General features: G+C 49.6%; 1 protein-coding gene and 1 long non-coding RNA gene across 3 annotated transcripts in view; both read right to left on the bottom strand.

The window, feature by feature from the left end:
- The window catches only part of PLEKHG2 (pleckstrin homology and RhoGEF domain containing G2), a 74,702-nt gene extending 61,068 nt beyond the window's left edge, over positions 1 to 13,634 (bottom strand). For both annotated transcript variants that reach the window (XM_083516101.1, XM_083516102.1), the window contains exon 1: positions 13,175 to 13,634. The gene's annotated coding sequence lies outside the window, so the exon portion shown is untranslated. The remainder of the gene's footprint in view (positions 1 to 13,174) is intronic.
- The window catches only part of LOC310712949, a 2,318,697-nt gene that overhangs the window by 810,926 nt on the left and 1,485,349 nt on the right, over positions 1 to 22,422 (bottom strand). The window lies entirely within an intron of this gene.

Genomic DNA, 22,422 nt, shown 5'->3' with positions numbered 1-22,422 from the left:
AAATAAATGACTGCAGTATTCACCAATTCGAAACAAGATTTGTGCAGGAGACAAAACAGTTCTATGAGCTATGCTTGAAAGTACCCGCAACGTTTGCAACAGCACAGAGAGAGCAGAGTAGCGGGAGGTCTCCTCGGGAGTAGGGGGGGAGGAGTTTGATTCCGTTTGCATTCAAGGTAAACCTACCTAATTCACACTTTCTGACCAGAGGAGGAATGACCACTGGAAGGAGCAGAGAGAGAAGAAACACCATGGTGTATCTGCAGCCTTCGTCTGCCCCGGGTGCAATGAAACATGTCTCTCCCCTATCAGACTCTACAGCCACAGCAGGAGCTGCAACCGTCCCAACAGCTTGACCTCAGCCCCAAAGGTGCGCTGCTACGTTATCTCCTGACACAGATGGATGCCAACAAGAAGAAGCTACATCCCAGCCACAGGGACGCGGGTGGCGCTGTGGTCTAAACCACTGAGCCTCTTGGGCTTGCTGATCAGAAGGTTGGCGGTTCGAATCCCCACGACAGGGTGAGCTCCCGTTGCTCGGTCCCTGCTCCTGCCAACCTAGAAGTTCGAAAGCACACCAGTGCAAGTAGATAAATAGGTACTGCTGCGGCGGGAATGTAAACTGCATTTCCATGCACTGCTCTGGTTTCCATCATGGTGTCCTGTTGCGCCAGAAGCGGTTTAGTCCTGCTGGCCACATGGCCCGGAAAGCTGTCTGTGGACAAACACCGGCTCCCTCGGCCTGAAAGCGAGATGAGCGCCGCAACCCCAGAGTTGCCTTTGACTGGACTTAACCGTCCAGGGGTCCTTTACCTTTACCTTGCCTTACATCCCAGCCACACACACACTTTTTTTTGTGTGTGTGTGTGTGTGTATATATAATTTTTATTAGTTTTTTAACTTATCATTTCCAACAATAATTAAACACACTTTTATATCTTATACAATTTTTTGACTTCCATCAATCACATCTGAAAATTTTCCAATCTATTCATTTAATATACATTTCTTACTTTCACTATTACATTTAAATCTCATAACTAATAAATCTATTCTTTCTCTACTTTGCAATGCTTCATATATTTCTCCTTACAAAACTTATTGTAGTCCTCCTAGTGTAATTTGTTGATTAAAGTTGCTCTTCAAATAATTCGTTTATTTCTTCCAATCTTCTGTGAATCTCTGGTCCCGCAGGTTTCGAATCCTTCCTGTCATTTTATCTAATTCTGCATAGTTCATTAATTTTGTCGGCCATTCCTCTTTCGTCGGAATTTCTTCTTGCTTCCATTTCTGGGCTAACAATACTCTTGCCTTCCATCCCAGCCACACTCAAGCCAGAGGTTTCTGCAAAAACACTCTCACACATCTCTCCATCCAGAAGGCACTGCCATCGTTCAAGAAGAGGGTGGAAGAATGTCCATGAGGGTTTTGCCTGGGAGAATTCTGCTGCCTAGGGGGAGTCCGTGGTCCACACAGAGACACTCGGGGGCCACGCTGCCACGTTCAGTAGACCCCGGGTCTGCGGCTGCAGAGGTAGCGATGAGGCTGTCAGCCTAGGTGTGGGCTTGGTAAGAGACGTTTGACAACCACCTTCTCCCTTCCACTGCCTCCGGGCGAGACGGGCCTGCAGGAACTTGGCAAGGAAGTCTGGCAGGGCTGCCAGCTGGTGACAGGCTGCCAGGAGCCAGGCCGGAGAGAAAGAAGCGAGTCCTTTGATCTACAAATGGGTTTTCATTTCCCCCCATTCATCTCCACCGGAGGGGAGCAGATCAACACCCAAAGCTGTAGGCTCCCTCTACAACCCCCCCCCCCCGGCTTCCTTCTTAGGGGCTACTCGCTCCCAAGCTAAAGGGTGAAAAGCAGGAGGATCATTAGGAAAGAAACTGGAAATAAAACTGCCGGGATCATAATGCCATTATACAAATCTGTGGCGCAGCCACCTTGGAAGAAGAGTGGTACTTCGGTTCTCAAACTGAATCCGTTCTGGAAGTCCGTTCCAAAACCAAAGCGTTCCAAAACCAAAGCATTCCAAAACCAAAGCGCGCTTTCCCATAGGAAGTAATGCAAAACTGACTATTCCGTTCCAGACTTTAAAAAACAACCCCTAAAACAGCCATTTCACATGAATTCTACTATCTAACGAGACCATTGATCCATAAAATGAAAGCAATAATCAATGTAAAGGTAAAGGTACCCCTGACCATTAAGTCCAGTCGTGGCTGACTCTGGGGTTGCATCGCTCATCTAGTAGGGGCATGGGCCTGATCCAGCGGCCAGGCTCTTTCTTGAGTTCCTAATGGAGCCCAGTAGTGATGTATGGAAGTGAGAGCTGGACCATCAAGAAGGCTGATTGCCGAAGAATGGATGCTTTTGAATTCTGGTGCTGGAGGAGACTCTTGAGAGTCCCATGGACTGCAAGAAGATCCAACCTCTCCATTCGGAAGGAAATCAGCCCTGAGTGCTCACTGGAAGGACAGATCCTGAAGTTGAGGCTCCAATACTTTGTCCACCTCAGGAGAAGAGAAGACTCCCTGGATGTTGGGAAAGATGGAGGGCACAAGGAGAAGGGGACGACAGAGGACAAGATGGTGGGACAGTGTTCTCGAAGCTACCAGCATGAGTTTGACCAAACTGCGGGAGGCAGTGGAAGACAGAAGTGCCTGGCGTGCTCTGGTCCAGGGGGTCACAAAGAGGCGGACACCACTAAACAACTAAACAACAACATTCAAATTCTGCTGATCATCTCCACAAATATTAAGTATCCAGGAGGTTCTCCATATGTTCTTATGCGTATCAATGACGCTGTTCCCAATGAGGTCCTTTTTTCTGACAGGCGGATCCCATAAGTCCGTTTACACAGCTCCTTGGCTTGGCATGACGTTCCTTCCCCTGACAATGGAATCTGATGAGATGCAATTACAAAATGCAGGGCCTCTTTTCTCCCAGGCATAGGCAGCTGGGAGGAGGAGGAGGAGGAGGAGGAGGAAGAAGAAGACAGGGAAGGACACGGAGTGAAATGTCTAAAGAGCTGACGGTTTTTCTTTTCAAAACCCAATCTGGCGAACGCCGGCCAAATGCCGTATTCCGGAACGAAAGCGGCAGTGAGGCAGCTGGTCTCCTCCGATAAGCTTTGCCAAATCAACATTTCAGAAAGAAGGCGCTTGATGGAGCGGCTGTCTTGAGATTCGAAGGAGCAAAGCGTTAAAATTCCCCCAGGGACTGGAAAGCACCAGAAAAAGGCATTTATGGAAAACTGAAGCGGCTGATTCTTGAATCCCCACTGCCTCTCTCCCAAAAAAGAGTCGGTGGTGTACACAGGGGTCAAGGGTTGTTGGTCCTCCAGGATTGATCTGAAGTCACCAAGTTGGCCCTTCCAGGTCCCAGGCAGGGCCAGATTTAGGTCTGACGAGGCCCTAAGCTACTGAAGGCAATGGGGCCCTTTTATGTCCAGCTGTCCTTTGCCAACAACAAATTGTCGCTGTTTTTTGTGTTGAATATATGCTATATGGGGGGCACGGGTGGCGCTGCGGGTTAAAACACAGAGCCTAGGACTTGCCGATCAGAAGGTCAGTGGTTCGAATCCCCGCGATGGAGTGAGTGCCCGTTGCTCGGTCCCTGCTCCTGCCAACCTAGCAGTTCGAAAGCACGTCAAAGTGCAAGTAGATAAATAGGCACCACTCCGGCGGTAAGGTAAACGGCGTTTCCGTGTGCTTCTCTGGTTTGCCAGAAGATGCTTAGTCCTGCTGGCCACATGACCCGGAAGCTGTACGCCGGCTCCCTCGGCCAGTAAAGCAAGATAAGGGACACTTGACAGCTATGCTGACAGCTCCTGTGCCGGAGAAAGTATTCTGGTGAGCAAGACTGGACAAAGGGGGCAGGGCTTGGACGAGTGGCTCCCCCTTTGACTCGGCCCCCATAAAACTTTTCCACCACTTCAGATCTTCCCCCTTCCATTTCTCTATTTGGCCTCCGGGCAAGGGAACATCACAGCAGTGAACATTTCTGTGGCTTAGGTTCTCTAAACAGGAGCGCTGGGGAGGGAGAAGTCTCCTTTGGCAGACAGGAGGGGTGACGTCAAGTCTCCATATCCCCCCCCCCCCGAGGGTGCCAAGGGCCCCTGACCAAACAGACAGGGCATTCCTGGAGGGGGGGAAACGGCCTCCGATTAGACTCCCATCATCCGGAGACGCCTTTGATTCTGCAGTGCCCTTGTCTGGCTGTTCCCATTACAGTGGTACCTCGGGTTAAGAATTTAATTTGTTCCGGAGGTCCGTTCTTAAGCTGAAACTGTTCTTAACCTGAAGCACCACTTTAGCTAATGGGGCCACGCGATTTCTGCTCTCATCCTGAAACAAAGTTCTAAACCCAAGGTACTATTTCTGGGTTAGTGGAGTCTGTAACCTGAAGCGTCTGTAACCGGAAGCGTCTGTAACCCAGGGTACCACTGTATTCTGCCTTTTCCCTGCTCTCTCCCTTCACCGGCATTGGGGTCGCAATCTATAAAGAGATACTCCAAGGAGGAAAAAGAAATCGCACTGTATTGGAGGTCCAAGAGAGATACACCCAGCGGGGCCAGATTTAGGTTTGACGAGGCCCTCAGCTACTGAAGGTAATGGGGCCCTTTATATGTCCAGCTATCCTTTGTCGACAACAAATGGTTGCTGTTTTTTGTATTGAATAGATGCTATATGGAAATTTATGGACCTAATAGGTATCTAAAGCCATGTGCCATGCAACCAGTCCCTGCAGAATGTCGGCACCCTATGTATAGGTAAAGGTAAAGGGACCCCTGACCATTAGGTCCAGTCGTGACCGACTCTGGGGTTGCGGCGCTCATCTTGTTTTACTGGCCAAGGGAGCTGGCGTACAGCTTCCGGGTCATGTGGCCAGTGTGACTAAGCCGCTTCTGGTGAACCAGAGCAGCGCACAGAAACGCCGTTTACCTTCCCGCCGGAGCGGTACCTATTTATCTACTTGCACTTTGACGTGCTTTTGAACTGCTAGGTTGGCAGGACCAGGGACCGAGCAACGGGAGCTCCCCCCGTCATTGCGGGGATTCGAACCACCGACCTTCTGATCGGCAAGTCCTAGGCTCTGTGGTTTAACCCACAGCACCACCCACGTTCCACTAAAGGTAATGGGGCCCTTGATATGTCCAGCTGTCCTTTGTCAACAACAAATGGCCGCTGTTTTTTGTGTTGAATAGATGCTAGATGGTAATTGATGGACTTCATAGGCATCTCAAACCATTTGCACATGTTGCCCTGCAACCAGTCCATGCAGCATGTCGGCACCCTATATATAGAAAGGAGCAAACCAGGGATTCACCGCTTCCGCGCATGCGCGTGATGTCATTTTGAGCGCCTGTGCATGCGCGAGCGGCGAAATCCGGAAGTAACGCGCTCGTTACTTCTGGGTCGCTGCGGAGCGTAACCTGAAAACGCTCAACCTGAAGCACATTTAACCCGAGGTATGACTGTACGCTAACCGGGACGCTACTTCTGGTTTTGCAGAGTTCATAAACCGAATCGTTTGTAAGCAGGGCTGTTCTTAAACCGAGGTACCACTGTCCTGGGCTAAAACTGGTCTCCCAGTGTTCTTGGGCCAGTTATAACCTACCTCAGATGGTTGACACAAGGAAGAAAAGAGGATAGGGGAGAAGGACCACGTAAGCCTTGAATTTCTTCGAAGAGAAGGCTGGATGTAAATGAAAGAAATACAGTGGTACCTCGGGTTACAAACGCTTCAGGTTACAGACTCCGCTAACCCAGAAATAGTACCTCAATTTAAGACCTTTGCTTCAGGATGAGAACAGAAATTGTGCTCCAGAGGCGCGTTGGCAGCGGGAGGCCCCATTAGCTAAAGTGGTGCTTCAGGTTAAGAACAGGTTCAGGTTACGAACAGAACTCCAGAACGAATTAAGTACTTAACCTGAGGTACCACTGTAAACCAATAAGAGGATCTCCCAGGGTCACAAAGAGGGAAGCTCAAATAATAATAATAATAATAATAATAATAATAATAATAATTTATTATTTGTACCCCGCCAATCTGGCTGGGTTTCCCCAGCCACTCTGGGCGGCTTCCAACAAAGATGAAAAATACACTAAAATGTCACATATTAAAAACTTCCCTGAACAGGGCTGCCTTCAGATGTCTTCTGAATGTCAGGTAGTTGTTTATTGCTTTGACATCTGATGGGAGGGTGTTCCACAGGGCGGGCGCCACCACCGAGAAGGCCCTCTGCCTGGTTCCCTGTAACTTGGCCTCTCGCAGTGAGGGAACCGCCAGAAGGCCCTCGGTGCTGGATCTCAGTGTCCGGGCAGAAAGATGGGGGTGGAGACGCTCCTTCAGGTATACTGGGCTTTGAGGCCGTTTAGGGCTGTCAAGGTCAGCACCAACACTTTGAATTGTGCTCGGAAACGTACTGGGAGCCAATGTAGGTCTTTCAAGACCGGTGTTATGTGGTCTCAGCAGCCGCTCCCAGTCCCCAGTCTAGCTGCCGCATTCTGGATTAGTTGTAGTTTCCGAGTCACCTTCAAAGGTAGCCCCACATAGAGTACATTGCCGTAGTCCAAGTGGGAGATAAACAGAGCATGCACCACTCTGGCGAGACAGTCTGTGGGCAGGGAGGGTCTCAGCCTACGTACCAGATGGAGCTGGTAAACAGCTGGTCCCTTCCAATTCTAGAACTCTAGGATTTGTTTGTTTTTAAGCTTACTTGAATCCCCCTGGAAAGGGTAAACTCAGATGAAGGGGTGGGGGAACACAGGCTGGCATTTTGATGCCAAGTTGGCGCTGCAGAGGGAGTGGGTGGCACTGTGGTCTAAACCAAGATTACCAGGTAAAATCAGAAACCAGGAGGATCAAAACTTCAACAAAGAACGGGACAGATATATACAGTGGTACCTCGGGACGCAGGTGGCGCAGTGGGTTAAACCACAGAGCCTAGCGCTTGCCGATCAGAAGGTCGGTGGTTTGAATCCCCGCAACGGGGTGAGATCCAGTTACTCGGTCCCTGCTCCTGCCAACCTAGCAGTTCGAAAGCACACCAGTGCAAGTAGATAAATAGGTACCGCTCTGGCAGGAAAGTAAACGGCGTTTCCGTGCGCTGCTCTGGTTTGCCAGAAGCGGCTTAGTCATGCTGGCCACATGATCCGGAAGCTGCACGCCGGCTCCCTCGGCCAGTAAAGCGAGATGAGTGCCGCAACCCCAGAGTCGTTCGAAACTGGACTTAACTATCAGGGGTCCTTTACCTTTTTTTTAGACGCTGCGGAAGATTTCCATGCCTAAGGGTTTGCAATCTGACCAAGAGCACCCACCTGGAGTCCTGCTCAGATGCCAACTCTGGGACCTATCCTGGCCGCTGCATCCTTATGTGCAGGAACGTATGACTCTGCCTGAGACATTCAGTGCTGCCAACACCCAAAATCAGAAATGTTACTAAAGAAGCTATTGCTTGTTTCCCAAAATTAATGTCGTTGATTTTTGATTTTTTTTTAAGACACCAATGTGATGATCTTGACAAAAGAATCGGATCTTGGCAGCATACCTAGGAACTCAATGGAAAACAGCCACAGATCTTACACTGAGTGCTTGGGTACCACTCACTTATAATGGAGAAAACGACATATAATTTGTGATTTCAACAGGGACTATTTGGCATTCTTTTATGACACCGTTTTCAAGACATGGCTGGCAAATCTGGAAAGATCCTTGATAATCTGGCAACGTCGATAGTCTTTGCTGTTTCAACCCACATGCAACTGGACTCATTCTGCGTGCCTCCTTTATAGTTTTGCTCGTCACCTTTTAATTTTTGTTTGCCACGGACCGGCGGCTGTTCCCAAACCACCTTCTCCCCCCCATCCTATCTCCAAAATAACAGCGGCGGCTCTGCCCCACTGCCATCTCCTCTGCCAGCCCTCTCCACAGCTGCCGTGAAGTTTCTGGGGAAGCAGGGAGCAGAAAGCAACATATATAGTTCATGCCATCGTTGCTTAAACGAAAGGAAAGGCTTTGCGGACAAACCCAAGAAATTCCATTTCCTTCCGAGTCGTAGCGGAGGCAGATTGACCTGATATGAACCTGGCCCTTTTCGGAACACACAGAAAACCCTCAGGGCAAGGCAGGATACAAGGAGCCAAGTCTTGTTTTAGGCCAACCGCATCCATACAGAGAGGCAGTGTGGTGTAGCAGTTAGAGTATCAGACTAGGACCTGGGATAGGTCAGGGTTCAAATCCTGTCCACCCAGCTATGAAGCTCGCTTGATATGACCTTGGCTGGAGGCTGCCCCTTAGCCTAACCCGCTTCGCAGGGTTGTTGTGGCGTTGATATGAGGACTGGGACCTGGGTTCGAATGCTGACTTGGCCACGAAGCTCACTGGGTGTGGTACAGTCGCTTCCTCTCAACCCCACCGACCTACCTACCTCACGCGGTTGTTTTGGGAATAAAATGAGGAGGGGGAGAGCCACAGTCCTTGGGAGGAAAAGGTGGGATACAAATGCAAATGATAATACGGTGGTACCTCGGGTTACATACACTTCAGGTTACATACGCTTCAGGTTACAGACTCTGTTAACCCAGAAATAGTGCTTCAGGTTAAGAACTTTGCTTCAGGATGAGAAGAGAAATCGTGCTCTGGCGGCACGGCGGCAGCAGGAGGCCCCGTTAGCTAAAGTGGTGCTTCAGGTTAAGAACAGTTTCAGGTTATGAACGGACCTCCGGAACGAATTAAGTACTTAACCCGAGGTCCCACTGTATTGTCAAGATTGTCCAGAGCAGAAGCTGAACCGGGCCACGATTACAGAGTCCGTTTTGTGCATGTGCAGAGTGCGTTTTCTCCCGCCGCGAAGTAACTGCTGCTGGTTGCAGCTGGCTGAGTGGGGGAATTTGAATTCCAAGCCCAGTGCTCTAGTCGTTACAACACACTGGCTCTCGATCCTTTCAGCTCCTTGCAATGCCTTCCCAGCACCTAAATAAAGGTAAAGGGACCCCTGACCATTAGGTCCAGTCGTGACCAACTCGAGTTGCGGCGCTCATCTCGCTTTATTGGCTGAGGGAGCCGGCGTCCAGCTTCCAGGTCATGTGGCCAGCAGGACTAAGCCGCTTCTGGAGAACCAGAGCAGCGCACGGAAACGCCGTTTACCTTCCCGCTGGAATGGTACCTATTTATCTACTTGCACTTTGACGTGCTTTCGAACTGCTAGGTTGGCAGGAGCAGGGACCGAGCAACGGGAGCTCACTCTGTTGCGGGGATTCAAACTGCCGACCTTCTGATCGGCAAGCCCAAGAGGCTCGATGGTTTAACCCACAGCGCCACCTGCGTCCCATCCCCCCCCCAAAAAAAACCTCCAGAGGCTTTGCACACCTTTTACAACCCTTTTTCTCTCTGCTCCGCACACCTTCTTCCTTGGCTTCAGAAATATCTTCCTCTCCTCTTTTGTGTCCAAATCTGCCCCTCCAAACCCAATCCTGTGAAATTCAATCGCTTTTCCAACGCAGGACCCCTACCCCATTCCGCCAGAAAGAGCGCCTGACCGCTGGCCAGCCCCTTGTTCGCAATTTGCTCCTCCATATCCCACACACCCGTCACACAAAAACCGACACATGACTCCCTTTCTCCCTCCATTGAAAAAGCGAGCATTGCATTCCACGCCCAGCTCCTGGAACAGATATCCCCCCCCCTTTCTTTTCCCCACTCTCCCAACTGAAGACCTCCCTGCTCTCTGCATTCAGCCGCAGAACGGATCCCAGACACGCTTTTTAGGGTGCTAGATCTCGCAACCCCCACACTCGCTCGCCTGCGCTGTTAAAAACACAACAACGTCCCAGGAAGCCTCACGGATCCGCAGGGACTTTCCTAGGAAGGATTCCTGGAGGGCGAGCCTAGCCAAGCCTCCCACTTCCTGTAGGAAGCCCAAGAACAACACCAACCCCTCAAAAAAAATAATTACGCAATGCGCAGCTAAACTCTGCCCATGCACAAAGTTCAAAATGTGAGACGGGTTGTTGATGCGGCGCTTGGTGGTTTGGCACACCGGGCTTCACCAACCTGGCAGGCACCCTTCAAATATTTTGGACTACAACTCCCATCAGCCACAATCAGGGCTGATGGGAGTTGTAGTCCCAAACATCTGGAAGCGGCCCAGTTGGCGAAACCTGGTGTGTGTGTGTGTGTGTGTGTGTGTGAGAGAGAGAGAGAGAGAGAGAGAGAGAGAGAGAGAGATCACACTTTTTCCTTTTGGTTTGGTCTTTCTTTAACCCTAATTCTCAGGACTGCAGAGTTGTAAGGGACCCCCAAAGGTCATCCATTCCAACCCCGTGGCAACGCAGGAATCACAGCTGAAGACCCCCCCCCAGGGATGGCCATCCAGGCTTTGTTTGAAGACCTCCAAGGAAGGAGAGTCCACCAGAGAAGGTGGGGCGTGTGGAGGGCATCACTTTGCACTAACCTCCCCCCCCCCTTTGAAGTAAACAGTGGTTTACTCCAAAGTAACTGCCCTATGGGAAACGGAGAGCCGTGTGACCCAGCAGAATCCACAGCCGGCGAAGGGTGGTAGCTCAATGGTAGGGCCGGCACCTTCCACTAAGAAGGTCCTGAGTTCAAATCTTGGTGGGAAAACTCCTGCTGGAAACCCTAGAGAGCTGCTGCCAGTCTGTGCAGGTAATACACAGCTGGATGGGCCAAGGGCCTGACTCTGTACAAAGCAGCTTCCAGAAAGGGTTGGAGCTCCATGGAAGAGCGTCTGCTTCGCATGCAGACGGTCCCAGGTTCTAGTGACTCCTCCATTGCAGGGGTTGGACTAGATGACCCCTAGGGATCCCATAAAATTCCACAATCTCCAAAGGGAGGCTGGGAGAGACTACCTTGCCTGAAAGCCTGGAGAGCCGTGGCTGCCAGTCAGTGCTGCCCGTTTGGAGTTAGAATGGACCAACGAACGGTCCGACTCATTCTGACGCAAGTTCTTCTGTTCCCAACTGGTACCCAAGACAAAATGGCACTCTTTTACTCTGGATTAATGCTCCCAGGGTGTGGAGTGTGAAAGGTGGGTGCTTTGGTTCCGTAGGTAAAGGTAAAGGGACCCCTGCCCATTAGGTCCAGTCGTGGCCGACTCTGGGGTTGCGGCGCTCATCTCACTTTATTGGCCGAGGGAGCCGGCGTACAGCTTCCGGGTCATGTGGCCAGCAGGACTGAGCCGCTTCTGGCGAACCAGAGCAGCGCACGGAAACGCCGTTTACCTTCCCACTGGAGTGGTACCTATTTATCTACTTGCACTTTGACGTGCTTTTGAAGGAAAAAGCAGGCGCAGGGACCGAGCAACGGGCACTCACTCCATCGCGGGGATTCGAACCACCGACCTTCTGATCGGCAAGTCCTAGGCTCTGTGGTTTAACCCACAGCGCCACCCGCATCCCTTTGGTTCCGTAGAGACAAGCATAAACCGTGCATCAGAGACCCACCCTGCAACTGGGCATTTTGAGCGCAAAAATAAGCCTTTTTCCACCACTCTTGATGGAGAGATCAGCTGGACAGTTCCACTGCCCAGCCCTTACTTGAAACTAGTGAGTTTCAATTAGTTCAACTGAGTTTCCTTGTGGGAAAGATGCTCAATGTTGCAGCATCGGGGTGGAGCATAGGAGTCATTGAAGCAGAAGGCGACCCAGCCCAAAGAGAGGCGACGGCAGCAGCGGTTCTTGCAAAAGAACAGCAACTGGAATCAGGTGAGGAACACAGAACTGTAAGGTTGGGAGGGGCCCTCCAGCGGTCATCTAGCCCAACCCGCTGCAAGGCAGGAATCTCAGCTAAAGAATCCCTGACGACCATAAAAACCTCTGTTTAAAAATCACCAGTGAAAAAGAGTCCATCACCTTCTGAGGAAGTCCTGCCCTCAAAAAGTCGTTCCTAAGGTTTAGCCGGAAACTCGAAATTTGAACCCACAGCCTCAGGTCTTCCCTTCCGGAGCTGCAAAAAAAAAGCAAGCCTGCCCTCCAAAACCTCTTCCTTGGGGGCCTTAGCCCCACAACCTGCTTTTCGGTACCAAAGCTCCGCTCTGGGGAAACGGCAAGGGTGCCTCTGAACATGCGCAGAGCGCCCAACTCCTCCCAACGCCAGCGGTGGGCTGATGAGAGCCAGGCCCCCAGAAATGCGTGACCAAAGTTTATGAGAGGAGAGGGGAGCGTGACTTCGCGGCGCAGCGGAGGGGAGGATTCCTGGCACCAGAACTTTAAAAGGCCATGCTGGGGATGAAAGAGGCCTGCCCCACAGAAGCCTGTGTGCCGGGGAGGCGCCGCCGTTCCTGCGAGGCAGTGTCCCTCAGTTCAAAGGCAGGCCAGTTATTCATCACATTTACGCCCAGCGTGTTTTACAATCCTGCCTTGCATTCTTCCCGGGACGCCTGTGCCTCCCCGCACCCCACAGCCGCAGATGGAGGAAACTAGGCTCAAGACCACGTGACGCCTAACCAGCTGCATGCCTCATAGAGCATGTGCAGAGCGCCCTCGTTTATTTATTGAGTCGCTGCATTTATACCCTTCCAAGGAGCTTGAGGCGGCGGCGTTATCCCCACCCTCGGCATAACCCCACAACAATCCTGCGAGGTTGGCTGAGAGGCAGGGAGTTCCAGGGCCAAGCGAGGGATTTGAACTCTGGTCTCCGAGGTCCTGCCCTAACCACTGCACCACCCTGCCTCCCTCAACCACACCTGAAAGCAAGCCTCTGTTTAACCCTATGAAACCTCAAAAACTCCCAGCACAAAGCTCTTTTGTGTTGGAAATTTTTGAGGTTTTTTTTTTAACAAAAAAATTTTGGGGGACGGGGTGGGGGAGAGATAAAGAGGTCCAGCTTAAATCTACCTGGAAGGTACACAGTCTTTGGCCTGAAAGTGCTTTTAATCCACACTAAGCCACACTGGCTATTACTAAGTGCGCCTGTGAGCAAAAAGCACTCTGGACATGCTCTGGAAAAACCCCTTTGTATTCCAACATTCGCCTCTCTGCCAGGATCAAAAAACCCAAACCTTTCAGCAGAGCCAATGGGAGCCAGCTCCCCAGGAAACTCAAGGGGGCTTACTTCCGAGTAAGACATCCATGCATGCATTACACACAAACACACACACCCCGGACATTTTTGGGGATCCGCTGTTTCCAAAGCGCATCGACGCGCGACTCACCCTTCCAGATTGTGCCGGAGCCGGAGTCTTCGCGTCTCCCGGTTCTCAGTTCCCAGTCCAAACCATCACCGCTGCCTCTGCCATGCTGGGGATACTGGCCGAGCCCCGCCGGGCGTGGGAAGGAAGGGAAACGCTCCTGGGTCTCAGATCCAGCTTGCAGGAAGAATAATAATAAAAAAACGCCTTCATTTGACTGCACACACTCGGAGAGGTCTTTCTCGCTTTCTCTCTCTTTCTTTCTCCCCCGCCCCTAGAGCTTTTGGGGAGGGGGGGGTGGGGGCTAAGCCAGACCACCCCCCAAGCCTCCTCTTCCAGGTTCCCCACCCCTCCTTTTCTTGCAGATTTCTGGGGGTTTGGGAGATTTCTGGAGAGAGACAAATATAGCCACCTCTCTCTTTTTTTGGAGACCAGGCGCGCAACAGATCCCAGCTGGAGGAACTGGGAGATGGGAGAGGAAGGTGGGGGGGAGGGAGAAAGGAAGGGGGAGGGGAGAGGGGGTGGAGGGAAGGAGGTGGGGGGAGAGGAGAATAAGCAAATGAAGGGAGGGGGGGATGTTGCACGGAGGGGGGGTGGCGAGGGGAGAGGAGGAGGGAAGAAAAAGCCGAGCAAGAAATTCTCTCACACTCACTTCTGTTGGAGAGTTTCCTGTGCGCAGACAGATGCGGGAGGGCGGGCTTTTAACTCCTCGCTCTCCAGACTGGCAAAGCTGCTACGTTTTCCTGGTCAAAGACAAAGACCAAAAAAAGAGGTCCCTGGTCGAGTTTTTTTTTGTTCTAACACGTGGAAGCTGAACCTTGAACATCCAAACGCGCGATGCATCCCCCCGGCGCGTAATTCCTTACCAAAATAATAATAGCAATCTTTGCTGATGGTGGTGCTGCAAGTTTGGCTAGAATTGGCGCAGAGGCTTCTCGCCCGCAAGTAATTTTCTGGTGCCGCAGCTTTGGAAGAAGCGCGGCGAGAGTTTTTCTGAGCATGCACAAAGCGCATTTAAAACTCGTTGGCCGGTGGAACTGTCAGCTTGGCCGGAATTGGCACAGAAGCTTCCCCCTGCTACACCACCCATACTTAATTTTCTGGTGCCACAGCTGATCCCCGGGGCTTTGGAAGAAGGGTGGCGAGGGTTTCCCTGGGCATGCACAAAGTGCATTTAAAACTCGTTGGCTGTTGTCAGATGGTAGCCGTGTTGGTCTGACACAGTCGAAATAAACATCTGGTATCTGAAGAAGTGTGCATGCACACGAAAGCTTATACCCAGAACAAACTTAGTTGGTCTCTAAGGTGCTACTGGACAATTTTTTAATTTATTCCGTTGGCTGGTGGTACTGTAAGACTGGCTAGAATTGGCTTGGAGGGTTTTCACCACCATTGCCACGATTGTTTTCCCGGTGCCACCTGGAACTTGTGAAGAAACATGAGCGTTTCTCTGAGCATGTACAAAGTGGTTTTTTTAAATAATAATAATAAAGTTTGCTGGTGGTACTGTAAATCTGGCTAGAACTTGCACAGAGGCTTCCCGCCACAATTATCATTCTGGTGTTGCAGCTGAGCCTTGCGACTTGTGAAGGAACATGGCAAAGGTTTCTCTGAGCAGCCACAAAGTGCATGTTCCCCAAAACACCTTCCTTGTTGAGAAAATGCCAGAGCTTACCCCCACATGCTTGGCATTCAAGGCCAATGTCCCTGAGTCAGAAAAGGCTTCCCACACCCTTTTGCTTGGAAAATAAACAGTGACTAGACTACAGACTCTGGAAGCTGCGAAGACATTCCGATGGATGACTGAGAACTGGTAGCTGCTGGTGAAGAGCGAAACACGCCTTATTTCTCAGCCTCAGGTCTCCAGATGTTGTTGGACTACAAATCCCATCACCCCCCAGCTAGCAGGACCAGTGGTCAGGGATGATGGGAGTTGTAGTCCAACAACATCTGGCGGCTCAAGGCTGAGAAAGACTCCCCTGCAATATGGGAAAGCGGGGAGGAGACGTCTAGTTCAAACAAACCGAAAACATTCCTCAGATGCGAGGAACTTAGCATTACGCATATAAATCTGCAAATACATTCCAAAGGTCTATTTTTAGGTTTCCGATAGGCCGCACACACCAGTGGGGACGTTGGACTAAATTATGACAATTTCGTTTTCTATCGGTTTCCAGTTTTCCCAGCCTTAAATTCATTTCCACATCAGCTTGAAATTTTGCTTTTGAGCCTTGCAAAAAAACCAAAACCACCAGCATTTTTAGCGTGGATTTCCCCCCCGAACAGACACATTTTCGCATGCAATTTCTGCAGCCCATCCTGTGGATTATAGCCAATTCGCTTTTACTCAGAGTAGACCCATTGAAATGAATGGAACCAAGTCAGGCATTCTTTTCTCAGTGAACGTGAGCCTGCATACAAGCAAGTGCATTTTTGCACCTAGTTGGAGATTCCACATTGCAAGATGTGGTTCATGTGTTGTTTCTGGGAAAGTGCAGATTGGATTTTGTTCAAAACCTGAACCAAACTTCTCAGCTGATGCTTGAGTGCACTGAATGATCCAACTCTGCAACATTTGCCACCAAGATGACTCAACACTGCCTTCCCTTTAGTTTCTACTATATTGTTTTATTTATTATTTAATTTATGTCTCATTTTCCTGTTATTATGTTGTTTCGAATGTGCATTTTATATTTGATCTTCCTCTGCAACTTTTTATTTTGGAATTCTTTCTTTGATGTATTAATGAAGAAGAAGAAGAAGAGTTTGGATTTGATATCCCGCCTTTCACTCCCCTTCAGGAGTCTCAAAGCGGCTAACAATCTCCTCTCCCTTCCTCCCCCACAACAAACACTCTGTGAGGTGAGTGAGGCTGAGAGACTTCAGAGAAGTGTGACTGGCCCAAGGTCACCCAGCAGCTGCAGGTGGAGGAGCGGGGAATCGAACCCGGTTCCCCAGATTACGAGACTACTGCTCTTAACCACTACACCACACTGGCTCATTTCCACATCAGCTTGAAATTTTGCTTCTGAGCCTTGCAAAAAAGTGGCCGTGAACCACTTCGAGGTATTTTTCTTTAAAATATAAAGCAGTATAGGAACGAAATCAACAGCAGTCACAACATTTATATAACCGCAGAATGTAAGAAAAAGGGTTCAATAATATAAACACAAGAAATGCCTGCTGGATCAGACCAATGCCACCCCCCACCCCCGGTCCAGCTACTTCTTCTTCTTCTGCGATCCCTTATAGCCGAGTAAGATTGTCTTCCATGAACACGGTTTTAACAATGAGTCCTTAAGTGACTGTGGAGGCCAATTCTGGATCCACACGTCCTTCCAGAGTGGGGACATTGGTTCCTGGGCGGGAGTTGATCATGGTGTGGATTTGCCAAGCGTGCCTTCCTCTCAGCACGTTTCTCCCTTGTGTCCTGAGTTCGAGTGTCTTCAAAGCCCAGGACACCTTTGGTCAATGCTGTTCTCCAACTGGAGCGCTCGCAGGCCAGTGTTTCCCAGTTGTTGGTGTTTATACTTCATTTTTTAAGATTTGCCTTGAGAGAGTCTTTAAACCTCTTTTGTTGTCCACCAGCATTACGCTTTCCATTTTAAAGTTTGGAATAGAGTTGTTGCTTTGGAAGACGATCATCAGGCATCCGCACAACACGACCAGTCCAGCGAAGTTAGTGTTGAAGAATCATTGCTTCAACACTGGAGATCTTTGCAAACTATTCCGAACTTAAGACTGGAAAGCATAATGCTGGTGGTCAACAAAAGAGGTTTAAAGACTCCCTGGAAACGACCCTGATGCTGGGAAAGATGGAGGGCCCAAGGAGAAGGGGACGACAGAGGACGAGATGGTGGGACAGTGTTCTCGAAGCTACCAGCATGAGTCTGACCAAACTGCGGGAGGCAGTGGAAGACAGGAGGGCCTGGCGTGCTCTGGTCCAGGGGGTCACGAAGAGGCGGACACGACTAAACGACTAAACAACAACAACATGTTCCTGATCACTCTCACAGTTTCCATTATTATTTATTTATTTATTTATTTATTTATTATTATTATTATTATTATTTTATCCCCCTTTTCCCTGACTGGGACACCAGGCACCTTACAGCTACAATTTCATTTCATCCCATTTATCTGTTGAAGGCGTTTGACACCTCACACATTTTTCTTTGCAACACTCCTGCGAGGTAGCCTGGGCAGAGAGGTTGCAATTGGTTCAAGGCAAGCAATGTCGATGGGCGCAGGACGTCTGTGGGTGCAGCGAGAGCAAACACGGGAGAAGCTTCTTGATGTTCCTGTTTCAGAAGTCCCAGAAGTCCATTCCAAAACCAGAACGTTCCAAAACCAAGGCACACTTTCCCATAGAAAGTAATGCAAAACGGATTAATCTGTTCCAGACACTTTTAAAAACAACCCCCAAAACAGCAATTTAACATGAACTTTACTATCTAACGAGACCACTGATCCATAAAATGAAAGCAATAAACAATGTACTGCAGTCGCACAATCAATCAATCAGTAGCTGAACCGCACAGTCACAAAAACAAACAAAAAAGAGCCGCAAAAACAAAAACGCAAAATAAATAGCAAAAACATACAGACACTCAAAACGGAAGTGTGGCGCTCACATCGGACACGTAACACTCAAATCTGAAGCATGACACTCAAATCGGAAGCATGACACTCAAATCGGACGTGTAACACTCAAATCGGAAGCACAACACTCAAATTGGAGCACGTTCATCTTCTGAAAAAAGTGTGCAAACCGGAACACTTAATTCCAGGTTTGCAGCGTTTGGGTTCCAAGTTGTTTGAGTACCAAGGCGTTTGAGAACCAAGCGACCACTGTATAGCCTTTTCCTCCGCCAGCCCATTGTGTTTTAATTGTAAGCCCTGGGATCTCAGGATGACGGGCGGGCGATTAATAGTGACAACCACAATAATAAATTCCGCATTTAAAACAGCATTCGTAATGCAGGGAACGTCTTCCTCCCAGGAAGGTGTTCTCATGCCTCAACCAAGGCCATGCCAGAACTTGCCTGTGCTCAGGAGACGAGGTACGTAGGTTTCCCAAAACACATCTCTTTTCCCTGTTACAGATAGGTAGCCGTGTTGGTCTGCCATAGTCAAAATAAAAAAATTCCTTCCAGTAGCACCTTAAAGACCAACTAAGTTAGTTCTTGGTATGAGCTTTCGTGTGCATGCACACTTCTTCAGATACACTGAAACAGAAGTTGCCAGATCCTTCTATATAGTGAGAAGGTGGGGAGGGGTATTACTGAGAAGGGTGGTGGGAATGGGAGATTGGCAGATAGCTGAGATGAGCATGTTGACGACTCTTAAGGACTGCAATAGGTCTTACAGGAAAAGGCAAGGGGTGAGAAGGTGAAAAATGGCTTAGTCATGTAGAATGAGATAAGAATCCAGTGTATCTGAAGAAGTGTGCATGCACACGAAAGCTCATACCAAGAACTAACTTAGTTGGTCTTTAAGGTGCTACTGGACGGAATTTTTTTATTTTGACTCTTTTCCCTGTTTCAGTTTCAAACCTCAAGCTGTTGGCATGGGGGCTTTCATGGCCATTTGCATCGACACTTGGCTGATGCCAACTCTCTGGAGAAACCAGATGGGACCTCTCTCCCGTTCCAGGAGGGAAGCAGGTTGCAACCGACAGGACTTCCAAGGGAAGTTTTTAAAAATGTCTAATGTTTTATTAAGTTTTTATCTATGTTGGAAGCTGCCCAGAGTGGCTGGGGCAAGCCGGTCAGATGGCTGGGGTGCCAATAATAAAAACGGTTACTATTATTATGATTATGGAATAGGACGTCCCTGTTTTCATCAGATAAATGTAGGAGTGGCACAGGCAAAACAGAGTAAAAGGACCCAGGACGAGAGGGTGGGGGCAGTAGAGTCCAGTGGTCAGAGCAGTTGTGCCAAGAGAAGAATGGCAACACAGCAGCTTCCTTAAGGCCTTGAAATATACTCGGAGTCGAGAGTGGATTTCATGCTCTTTATTCAGCTCATAGTGGTGAGGAGGAAAAATGGAAGTTCCTCCAGAATGTCTGCTTTATATACACTATTTACACAATGGGCCCCACGTGATTGGCTAATTCCGGGATTCTTCTGTAGGCCAATCAGGTTGCGGGTTCACTTCCACCTGGAGCTGGATTGGGTGGCTCCTGTGGACCAATCAGACTGCTGCATTCTGGATCCTATTCAACTCAGTACATAACAGGCCTCTTTCAGGACAGGTGCAGATTGTTGGATCTGGGCCTAGGCACCATTTAAAGCAGCGTTCTTCCACCTTGGGTCGCCAAATGTTGTTGGACTACAACTCCCATGGTCCATGACCATTGCCTAAGCTGCTTGGGGATTATGGGAGTTGTAGTCCAACAAACATTTGGGGACACAAGATTATTATTTTTTTATTTCGTGAAATTTATGTACAGTGGTATCTTGGGTTACATACACTTCAGATTACATATGCTTCAGGTTACACACTCCACTAAGCCAGAAACGGTGTTTCAGGTTAAGAACTTTGCTTCAGGATAAGAACAGAAATTGTGCTCTGGCGGCGCGGCAGCAGCAGGAGGCCCCATTAGCTAAAGTGGTGCTTCAGGTTAAGAACAGTTTCAGGTTAAGTACGGACCTCCAGAACAAATTAAGTACTTAACCCGAGGTACCACTGTACATTGCTTGAGTGTAAAACACACACACACCTTTAAAGCTGTTGAAGGACACTGGTTTAAATCACACTGAAAAATCAACCCCCCTGCCGTAAACCAAGATTCCTGGGAACCGTAGCAGACCCCCGCAATTCCCTCCACACCCTTAGCAAACTACAGTTCCCAGGATTGCTTTTGTGCTTTCATTGTGCTCCACATGCACAGTGAGTTAGAGTCTCTCCACCGTTCCCGAGAGCCAAAGCAAAGTTTGGCCAGCGATGACTCTGGCACGTACCCCCAAGGCCTCTGCAAGGCGACGGATGAGACAGGCCTCCGCGGCAGCAGGAGAAGTAAATAGGATCCAGATGGACGAGGGAATGTGCGGCTCGCTCGCTTGCCCGCACACGCAAGCATTGCGTGGGAGAAAAGCGAGATCGCTCGTAAACGGAGGCAAGGCAAGCGAAAGAGAAGGGAGGCAGAGAACGGAGACAAGGACTCAGGAAGGAAGAAGGAAAACAGCCCTTTCTTATTCTATATTATTAGCATTCCTATCTCACCTCCTTCTCAAAAAGCAGAGACATCAACTTGCCGACAAAGATCCATATAGTTCAAGCTATGGTTTTCCCAGTAGTGATGTATGGAAGTGAGAGCTGGACCATAAAGAAGGCTGATCGCCAAAGAATGGATGCTTTTGAATTGTGCTGGAGGAGACTAAACGGCCTCAGTCCAGTGTCCCTGAAGGAGCGTCTCCACCCCCATCGTTCAGCCCGGACACTGAGGTCCAGCACCAAGGGCATTCTAGTGTTTCCTTCCCTGCGAGAAGCTAAGTTACAGGGAACCAGGCAGAGGGCCTTCTTGGTGGTGGCACCCTCCCTGTGGAACACCCTCCCAGCAGATGTCAAAGAGAAAAATAACTACCAGATTTTTAGAAGACATCTGAAGGCAGCCCTGTTTAGGGAAGCTTTTAACGCTTAATAGGTTATTGTATTTTAGTGTTTTGTTGGAAGCCGCACTGAGTGGCTGGGGAAACCCAACCAGATGGGCAGGGTATAAATAATAAATTATTATTATTATTATTATTATTATTATTATTATTATTATTATTATTACTCTTGAGCAGGGGTAGGCAACCTAAGGCCCAGGGGCCAAATCTGGCCCAATTGCCTTCTCAATCTGGCCTGCGGATGGTCCAGGAATCAGCGTGTTTTTACATGAGTAGAATGTGTGCTTTTATTTAAAATACATCTCTGGGTTATTTGTGTGGCACAGGAATTAATTCATTTCCCCCCAAAAAATATAGTCCAGCCCACAACATGGTCTAAGGGACGGTGGACCGGCCCACAGCTGAAAAAGGTTGCTGACCCCTGCTCTTGAGAGTCCCATGGACTGCAAGAAGATCAAACCTATCCATTCTGAAGGAAATCAGCCCTGAGTGCTCACTGGAGGGACAGATCCTGAAGCTGAGGCTCCAAGACTTTGGCCACCTCATGAGAAGAGAAGACTCCCTGGAAAAGACCCTGATGTAGGGAAAGATGGAGGGCGCAAGGAGAAGGGGACGACAGAGGACGAGATGGTGGGACAGTGTTCTCGAAGCTACCAGCATGAGTTTGACCAAACTGCGGGAGGCAGTGGAGGACAGGAGTGCCTGGCGTGCTCTGGCCCAGGGGGTCACGAAGAGTCGGACACAACTAAACAATTAAACAGCAATCTCACCTCCTTCTGCAAGGAGCTTGAGGTGGCCTGCCTGCTTCCCATTTAACCCCCACAACAGTCCTGCGAGGTAGGTGAGGCTGAGCAGCAGTGACTGGCTGCCAAGGTCACTGGGTGAATACATAGAATAATAGAGTCACAAAGTTGGAAGGAACCCTGAGGATCATCTAGTACAGGGGTCTGCAACCCGCGGCTCCGGAGCCGCATGTGGCTCTTTTACACCTTTGCTGCGGCTCCGGGGTGGATACTAGTGAGGGGAGGAGGCGCATTGTGCGCCCCGACACTCCTCACTGTGGCGGGCGCTGTACTGGCTGTGATGTCGCATGGGGGTGGTGCGTGCATTAGTCACGCACCGTCCCGACGTTACCTTCCCGCCCACTGTCAGATTGCGGCTCCAGAGATATATGTGTTTTAAATGTCGCAGTGGTTTTGCGGCTCCCAGGTTTTTTTCCCTTCGGAAACGGGTCCAAGTGGCTCTTTTTGTCTTAAAGGTTGCAGACCCCTGATCTAGTCCAACCCCCGTGCAAGGCAGAAAAAGGCTGCTGTCCATCGTCAAGTGAATCCTTTATCGCTGCTCGTTAATCTGTTTTATATCCTCCAACATTTCTCTGATGAAAATAGGGGCGTCCTATTCAATGTTGTAAGCTGCCCAGAGTGGCTGGGGCAATCCTGTCTGATGGGTGGATGATGATGATGATGATGATTAATTTGTACCCCACACATCTCACTGGGTTGGCCCAGCCACTCTTGGCAGCTTCCAACATATGTAAAAACTGAACAAAACATTCAACTTTTTTAAAAAATAAAACTTCCATCTACCGGGCATAGTTACACATCTCCTTGGCTCAGGGGTCGCATAGCTCTGTAACCGCCAACATTTCTCTGATGAAA

This window comes from Podarcis liolepis (assembly GCF_965112155.1).
Source record: "Podarcis liolepis genome assembly, chromosome: 7".
In the NCBI taxonomy this organism is placed as follows: Eukaryota; Metazoa; Chordata; class Lepidosauria; order Squamata; family Lacertidae; genus Podarcis; species Podarcis liolepis.
This window is presented reverse-complemented; position numbering and strand designations above follow the sequence as displayed.